At 52.7% G+C, this 8,096-nt stretch overlaps 1 protein-coding gene across 1 annotated transcript in view; it reads right to left on the reverse strand.

The window, feature by feature from the left end:
- Window positions 1-7,250, reverse strand: part of BRINP1 (BMP/retinoic acid inducible neural specific 1) — an 87,572-nt gene extending 80,322 nt beyond the window's left edge. Inside the window, exon 1 of the mRNA XM_030000418.2 lies at window positions 6,902-7,250. The gene's annotated coding sequence lies outside the window, so the exon portion shown is untranslated. The remainder of the gene's footprint in view (window positions 1-6,901) is intronic.
- Between the last annotated feature and the right edge of the window lie 846 nt (window positions 7,251-8,096).

The following is an 8,096-nucleotide window of genomic DNA, read 5'->3' on the forward strand; positions in this document are numbered from 1 at the left end:
TGATCCCTTCAGTGTCCTACTGTTTTGGTTCGACCATTTCTCAGTTTTTCCCAGTCTTAACAAGGCCTGATCCAGCTCCATCGCCAAAACGTATCACTCCTTCCTCCATGTCACTAGCAAATACCCTGAGCAACACATCCAGTTCCAATCACTGTCTTTTAATGTTGACTCTTCTCCCCCAAGAAGCAAGTAAGAGGATTGATACACATGTATCTCTAAATGCACAAAAAGGATTTTATCAAAAGACTTACAAGAACGCAAATTACTGCTATTAGGTTACTTTAAAGCAGCACCATACAAATATTCTGGGACAATCCTAACTGGTGGCTTTTCCCCGGCTGTTTAGATTTATCTGTTCCCTGGCCTAAAATATGGTACAGCAACCCACCATCATTTTCAAATACTTTATAGTTCTCTTATAGGAGCGTGGAAATGGCAGATAAACACATTATCAGCATTCTCAGGCATAAAACAGCGAAGCCTGGAGTTGTTTTGCAGAAGCAACTCTGAATTTGGACGACATGACATAAGCAATTCTAGAAATAGCTGCTGGTCTTAAGGCTACGTTACATGTATCCTCATTGCTGCTTTTTTATCTCCGTTCACAATTTTAGCACAAACATTATGCTTTCTTTGTTAATTCTTTCCTTCAACTTTCTCAGTATTTCTCAAGCATTTTTCGATTTCACCTTGTACCTCTAAGCTCTGCCTTCTCCCTCAAAACACACCTTTGATTTTTGACTGCAAATCTCCCCCAGCACAGAGCAGTGTGAGAAATGTCTGAAATAACTCTAGCATCCTCATCTTCTAGGCAAGGAGGTGGTCTGAGCCAGGAGGGACCCATAGCCGCATATGTACCCCAGCCTATGTCTGAGGGCTTCGCTTACCCGCTCACCATCTGTACCTGCTTGAAGTGCAGTCACAGGCCGAAAGCAACCAGCCTGCTCTGGCACTCGTAGCTTGCCTCACTGCTGTCTATTCCACTGATTCCAGAAGTCCAGCTAAAGATTCACACCTGCTCGTCCTGGTTCTCCTGCCTGGCCTGCATTGTCAGCCTCCTCCCTAGGGTCACAGTTCATATTCTTCCATCCTTCCTTGGTCAGCTTTAGTTTCTTTGTAATTTTCTAACTATTGCTCTGAACTATTGAATAAACTTCTTTATTTATTCTTCTGGTCCCGCAGCCACACCTGGAATGTACTGCCCACAGGAGGCAACGGTTGTAAGGCTCGCCCTCCCTGTCTTCCACCCTGCTTAGCAATTCAGCATCCACAACTGCAAGGATAAATTACCACAAAGGTCTCCAATGTTAGCAATGTATCTGACAACCTCATACGCAGCTCCAGCAGGGTAAAGAGATGGCTAAATGGGATCAGTTGTGCCGACTCGGGACTTCTGGCCAAAACTGCATCCAAAATCATGATGGACACAGCAGAGTCTAGAGCACAGGCCAGGTTCTAAATCACGCTCTAAATCAAGCCCTAAGAAAGAGATCCTCACTCACCATGAAGCCAGTTAACTCCCCTGGCTTTGACAGGCTGTGATGATTTACAGCAAGCGGTTCCAAGCTTTTCACAGGTACTCGCTGTACAACATATTTCGGCTGTAATATGCATAGATATAAAAGTCCAATCTACAAGAAGACCTGTCGTAAGGCTCCAGGCTTTATCTTCTATAAGCACCAGGTGAAAGAGCGCACTTTCTATCAGGATATCCATGAGACAGGTCCCAAGTAAGAAGGTACTGCACGAACCGGGGCTACTCTGCTGGAAATTGGGCAGTATGGGAGAATGGATGGGAATGTGAGAGCTGCCTCTGCTCCTATATTCTGTTTTGATTTCCAGCAAAAAGCCCTGGCGAAAATTGTTTTTTCTGGAGCTTCTCTTATGTGTAAGAACCTCTCATAGCTTGGTTTGCAAGCTTTTGTGTCATTGCTTCGTATGTGTCAGCCCAGAGCTACCTTTGTTGTAATTTGTGAACCTCTGGGAGGAAAGATGTCACTGTGATGGCAATACTCCATCGAACAGTGCCCACTGCTAACACACAGAGAGAATTTGTTCTAGGGCTTGAAAGCCATACTGGTGCTCCTGGCACCTGAGTTTCTATCTCTGCCCAGCATTTCTATCACCAATATAAACGGTGAACAACAACAGTATGTGTCTGGCAAAAGCTATTCACTCTGTCCTCCTCTGGAGGCCACCATTTGAAGCTGTTTTAGATTATTTGCTCCAATCAGTTGCTGCTGCTCTGACTTACTGTTATTTCTATTGCCAGTGTAAGAGGTGATCCATCTGCAGTGCAACTAGTTGTTTTTCTGAAATAGGAGCAGGGAATGGTGTGTATGAGAGTTCAAGCATTGGGGAACGCTGTGTCAACACCTAGAGACATCCCATCACCAGAGCCGCAGGGGCATTGGTGCCACCATGGGTACCACTCTCACCCAGCGCTGCGCTCCAAACGGGTCTGTCAGCAGACACAGCAACAGCTTTGTGCATAGCTAAGCTCTGTCAGCTGCACCTTGTAGGCAACCATAAAATAGATGTAGAGCACATGACTTCAGAAGAACAAATAGCAAAAATAAATAAGCGTCTTTCTCTCTCTCCTGTGATGCTGCTTACAGGTCCTGCCTCAAGGCTGCAAGAAAACAGCTCACTGAGCTGGAGGCTGCAAAGGTTTAGGCATGTACTAAACTCCCCAACTCAAGCACAGATGGAACCCTGGGCCTGACTCTTAGCTCCTTTTCAAAATGACACGTTTATGCCACCTTCACTGAGAACGCAATCCAGCATCCCCGAAATAAACTTGAGTCCTTCAGTCGTCTTCAGCTCAGTCTAAATCAGCTGCTCCTCTGATTTCTGCTCTTTCTCCTGTTCTTCCCTCCCACTAGTCCTAGCACCTTTTCTTCCCTGAAACAGTACAGCTTAGCCCATCAAGTCAGCAACAGCTATCCTATGCCTACTCTCAAACCCTGGTGAATGTCACCTCATTTGTCTAGTCCAGCTCTGCCCATGTTTGACTCCCTCCAGACAGAAGAACCCAGTAGATATATCCAGTTTCCTTGCCCAGGCCTCTTTGCTTGGTAATGTTTCCCTTTTCCACACCGATTACAAGCCGCAAGCCTGCTGCAGCCCTGTCCAGCCGAGCTCCAGTCCCAGCAGGTCGGCTGGACGTGGCAGTGCAGAGGCACAGCGAGCAGGGAAAAACCTCCCCTGGCATCCGAGAACACTCTGGGGTATTGCACGTAGCAGGGAGGAGATGCTTTGCCCTGACTCAGCTCAGCACTATTCAGTAACTCAGCATCCTGCTCCGGGTGGCAGCCATCTTCCAGGCAAGAGGAAGAACGGCAGGATCAGACCATGGTCCATGGGTCTATTTAGAAGCCAGATCTCTCCGTGCATGGATATTCTCCCTTTCCGGGAAGCCGCTCTGCATGGCCTGGAAGGAAATGGGCCAAGGTCCTTACGGTTGTTAAAAAATCTCGTGATACTTTTGCAAGAGGGATGGTGTAAATCAAACCACAGGGCACAAGCTACCTAACTCCGGGTAATTTATATTCTGCCTCACTAAGTTCATCTCTGCACTTTCAATGCATGAAGTGATTTTTCACTTCCCCTGTAGTATTTGCTGGCACGGAAAAGCTGCTGGGCTCTGTCCCAGAAGTAGCTGCATTTCATCACCGCGTAAAAGATTCCTGCATGTATCGGGCCAGATCCTCAGCAGAACTCCCGGACGCACCCGCGGGTTTGCGGCCGGCAAGGATCCGGCCCAAAGCCATTCAGCTGCACCTGGGCTCCTTGGAGAAGAGGGCCCTGTTGTTATTTATCGTGAGTGTGTGTCTGTGTGTGTGTGTGCGTGTCCCTCCCGCCCCCATATTATTATTAGCGCTTGGCTCCCGCTCCGCGAACCGGGGCAGGCGGGGGGGGGGGGGGGGGCGGTCCCACCCCTCCGCGCCCGCTCCGCGCCCGGGCGCTGCGTGGAGCCACAGCGCCCCCTCCTGGGCCACGGCGGCACCGCCCGCCCCGGTCCGCGGAGGGGCTCCGCGCTGGCGCAGCGGGGCACGGAGATGCGCGGAGGTGGCTGGAGGCCGGGGAAGGGGGGGGGGGTTCGAATGTTAGGCTCGGGGTGCTGTGGGGGCTTTTCACCCTCATTTCTGATCTTTAGCGATTTTTTTTTTTGTAATTTTTTTTTTTTTTTTCCTGCCTTCTCAACGTCTCTGCATCAGCTGTAGATACTGTGTCGGCAGAGAGCCCCGGCTAAACTCTAGAAAGCCACATCCATTTCTGGAGGTGGACAGGGAGACGGGTACGGCTGCGCCGGTTCAGGGTTGGAGTCAGTTTCTGCAGTGCTTCCCTGAGCAACGCGCTCGGAGCAGGCAGCGGGACTTCTGCCTGAGCAAAGACGGAAGGATTTGCCTTTGAACTATTTCTGTTACACAGACAACAATGATTATTGTCTGCTGGCAGACCCATTCCCACGTAGTGTTTAGCATCAGCCTTACACGTACTTCCAATGTAGTAAACAGCAGAGGTGAGGAGGGAACAGAGATACGCTCTCCGTCATCTCTTGTGGGACACCTTTTACCTATAGCAAGCCAATTCACCATACGTTCCTCCTCTCCAAAGTTTTAACACAGCCTTTAGTCGGCCTCATTATATTCCTGCTCTTGGAGGGTTGCACAGTCTCCTCACTAGGCCCTACCGAAAGGGGAAGGGGAGGAAGGTCAGAGGAGGATGTTGATTAAATACATCTAACACCAGTGACATCATCTCCCCTGCGCATACTATGCCGTTTCTGATCAAAGGGGCTTGCAAAGGCACGGGAGTATTTGTACTCTAAGGATGGGAGGGTTTTGCTCTGAACCAAGGTAAGACTGAAGTGGAGCCTTGCACTGCGTGTGTTTTAGCTATAAATGCATTTGTGGTTTTGCTCACATACACACTCACACAGGGAAAAAAGCAATGTAACTCTAGCAGAGCACTTCCCATACTCACAGACTCCAATTCTTGATCAGAGAGGGCATGATGGGTATGGGATTGCCACTGCTCCCCCAGCCATTCGCCTGGTCCCCTGTCTGCTGCTTGTCTACCTTTCCAGTAGTGAAATCATTACTGAGTCCTGGGAACATGCAAAGAGCAGTAAAACAAAGGTAGACACAGAAAATGTAGCAGGCTTTTTCTGCTGAGTCGCAAAGGGCTTTGGAGTCAGACAAACCCCAAATCAATGCCTGGAACTAACTACAAGGGAGAAGACTATGCTGGAAGAACAAACCACCTACTGAGAGACCTGCAAAGAAGACGGCATGTGTACGCTCATGTGAATGTCTGAACGTTTGATTCGCATAATAAGAATATCAATGCAGTTATTTCTGCACGTTACGGTGTGTGTTCCTGTGTAGATCAAGCCTGTGTGTCTGAGTGCAGGGGAACTGCGGGGCTGCATAGCTTGAATCGGTGCTTGCATCCATGGGAGAGCAAGCCCGAGATGCTGCGTTTAAGCATGGGGTGGACTGTGCGAGTTCGACAGCGTGTGTTTTGTGTGCTTGGCGTGTACATGCATGCGAGGGAGACCACGACTGCTTGTCTATGTGGTGTGTGGGAGGGAGAGAGTCCGGGTTTGTCTGTCTGTCACTCACAAGCAGATCTGATCAATCTTTTTCCTTTATAAGGAATTAAAAAAAAAAAAATCCTTTCATATTTCTTACACCAAAGCCTCATCTCCTCTTTACTCATTACCTCCTCCGCTCACCATCCCCCAAATACTTCTCTACAACTCTTGGGAAAGCAGCTTTACTGCCATTAACAAATTATTATTATGCACCCAGATGAGCAGCCAGAGTAAAGCGTGAAGGAACCTTCTGTCCTACCTAGTGCAGATGTCAATCACAAGGCTAAATTCATACATTAAGACCGCCAGCATTTCATCTGCTGCTTGTTTCTCTCCATGAAGAGGAGACTGCACCGCCTCCCCTTCCCCACTCCCAAGTAAAAGCACGGAAGGACTCTCCAAAGCCAAAAGACAAGCTCACACCTCCAGCCCTCCTCTCTTCGGATCATCGCTGGGTCTTTACACCCAGGCTGTGCTGGACCTCGGGGATGATGTAATGGCGTGGAGATGCCCTCTGTCCCCCTATTCCCCATGGACTGGAAAAGGCAAAGTTATGCTCCACAGCCAGCCTCGCAAGCAGCGCTGCGAGCTGAGCCGGGGAAAACCAATCTCCTGCGCTGTGGATGCAGCTCTCCCCCCCCCCCCCCCGCCATCGCTGCCCTCCCCCGGCTCTGCCGCTGTCTCCCAGTCCCCACCAGAAGTAGAGGCAATCAGCCCAGTGTGGGATTCAAGGCGACAGACTTTCCTTTTCCTCCGCGATTTGCGGATTTGTCACTTGCGAAAACGGAGCAGTGGATTAAGTGGAGATGACACCATCTCCTTGGGGACGGTCGTCCCCCCCCCGCTCCGGGATGTATCGATACTCCGGAATACAGATGGATCCTGGCTACCTCCCACCCCCACCTCCACCCCCGCTTCGCCGCCAGCCCAGCCGAGTCGGGGGCTGAACCCCTATTACCGGGCATCCTCCAGGGGCTGCGTCTCGCCCCTCTACGAACCAGTGCTCCCAGTCTCCCCAGTACCGCCGAATCCCGGCCCCACGCTCACCACACACACGCACACAATCGCTAACCGGGCTGCAGGACTTCTGCCATCCAACCACCCCCCCCACTATAACTCCGTGCTGCCCAGGGCGGGGGTGCAACGCCGAGGCAAACGTGTGCGCGGCTGGGGGCGGAGAGGTGCCGCGGGGCGCGTTACACAACGCGGCCGAGGCAGGACGGGGGGAGCCCGGTGGGCGCCCGCAGCCGGCGCCGGGGCAGGGACATCGCTGCAGCCGCAGCGCAGCCCTCGCCTTACCTGATGCTAATGTCCCTCTCTGGAGGAGATCTGGTCGCCCGTGGGTTTTATTCGGCTCGGTAGGAACTTGTGGGAGAGCTTCTCTGTCCAGCTCGCATACTGGGTGCTGGGCTGATAATGCAGGCGTGAAAATCCTGGGGCTCTAGCAGTCCTTTTCATGCTCAGACAGAAAATCCCCTTCCTTGATCCAGATCGCGGGCATTAAGGGCAGAGGCAAAAAAGAAAAAAAAAAAAAATCCTTTTTTTCCCCTTCTTCCTTTTCTTTTTTCTTGCTTTTTTTCCCCCCTTCCCTTATTCCTGTGCCCCCCCCCCCCCCTCTTCTGCTGCTCAGTTCGTAGCCATCGGGGGAAGGAGCAGAGGCAGCAGGGAGAATGGAGAGGGGGTTAGAAATAAAAATGAAAAGGGCTCCAGGAGGGAAGCGAGAGGCTGGGCTTGCCACCGGGGGAGGGGCTTGGAGCGGTCTGGAGGGGATGAATGGGGAAGAGAAAAGCAGGGAGGAGCCCCAGCCTGGCCATTTTATTCTAAGAAGTGTTTTGTACATAATTAGGGAAGGGGAGGGGCGGGGGGGGGGGGGGAGGCAAAAAGGAGGGACTTAAGCTCCGGCCAGACGGAGCCTGGGCCGTGGGAAGGGAGGATGAGACCGGGAAGGGCCGCTGGACGGGGCTGCGGGGGGATCTAAACTTGTCTGCCCCTCGAATTTGGGGAGGAGGCTGCAGCGGGACTGATTGCGATTCCAAGCAGCCCCCACCCATTTAATATAGATATATTTCCCCCCCACCCCGCTTCGATTTTCTCCTCACCGGAGCCAGGCAGCAGGGGGCTCGATCCCCCGAGCAGGGAGCTGATGGCGGGGGGGGTGGTGGGTGGTGGTGTTGGGCAGGCTGTCCCCCAGCCTGACTCCACACTGGGGGATTCCCCCGTCCCCTGGGGAATGGGGGAGGGGGTAGGAGTCTCCCCCCCCCCCCCAGCCCGTCCGCGCGGGCGCCGTTCAGCACCGCGGACAGCGGCGGCCCGGCGGGGCGGTGACGGGCGCAGCGGGCCCGGGGCTCCGCGCTGCTCCGCGCTGCTCCGCGCTGCTCCGCGCCGCTCCGCGCCGCAGCGGCCTCCCCCGCGGGCAGCGCTCGGCGGCAGCTGCCGGGAGCGGGCCGGGCCGAGGCGAGGGGGTGCGGGAGGCAGCGGGCAGCCGGCTGAGGTC

The sequence above is a fragment of the Aquila chrysaetos genome, chromosome 24 (genome assembly GCF_900496995.4).
Source record: "Aquila chrysaetos chrysaetos chromosome 24, bAquChr1.4, whole genome shotgun sequence".
Taxonomy (NCBI): Eukaryota; Metazoa; Chordata; class Aves; order Accipitriformes; family Accipitridae; genus Aquila; species Aquila chrysaetos.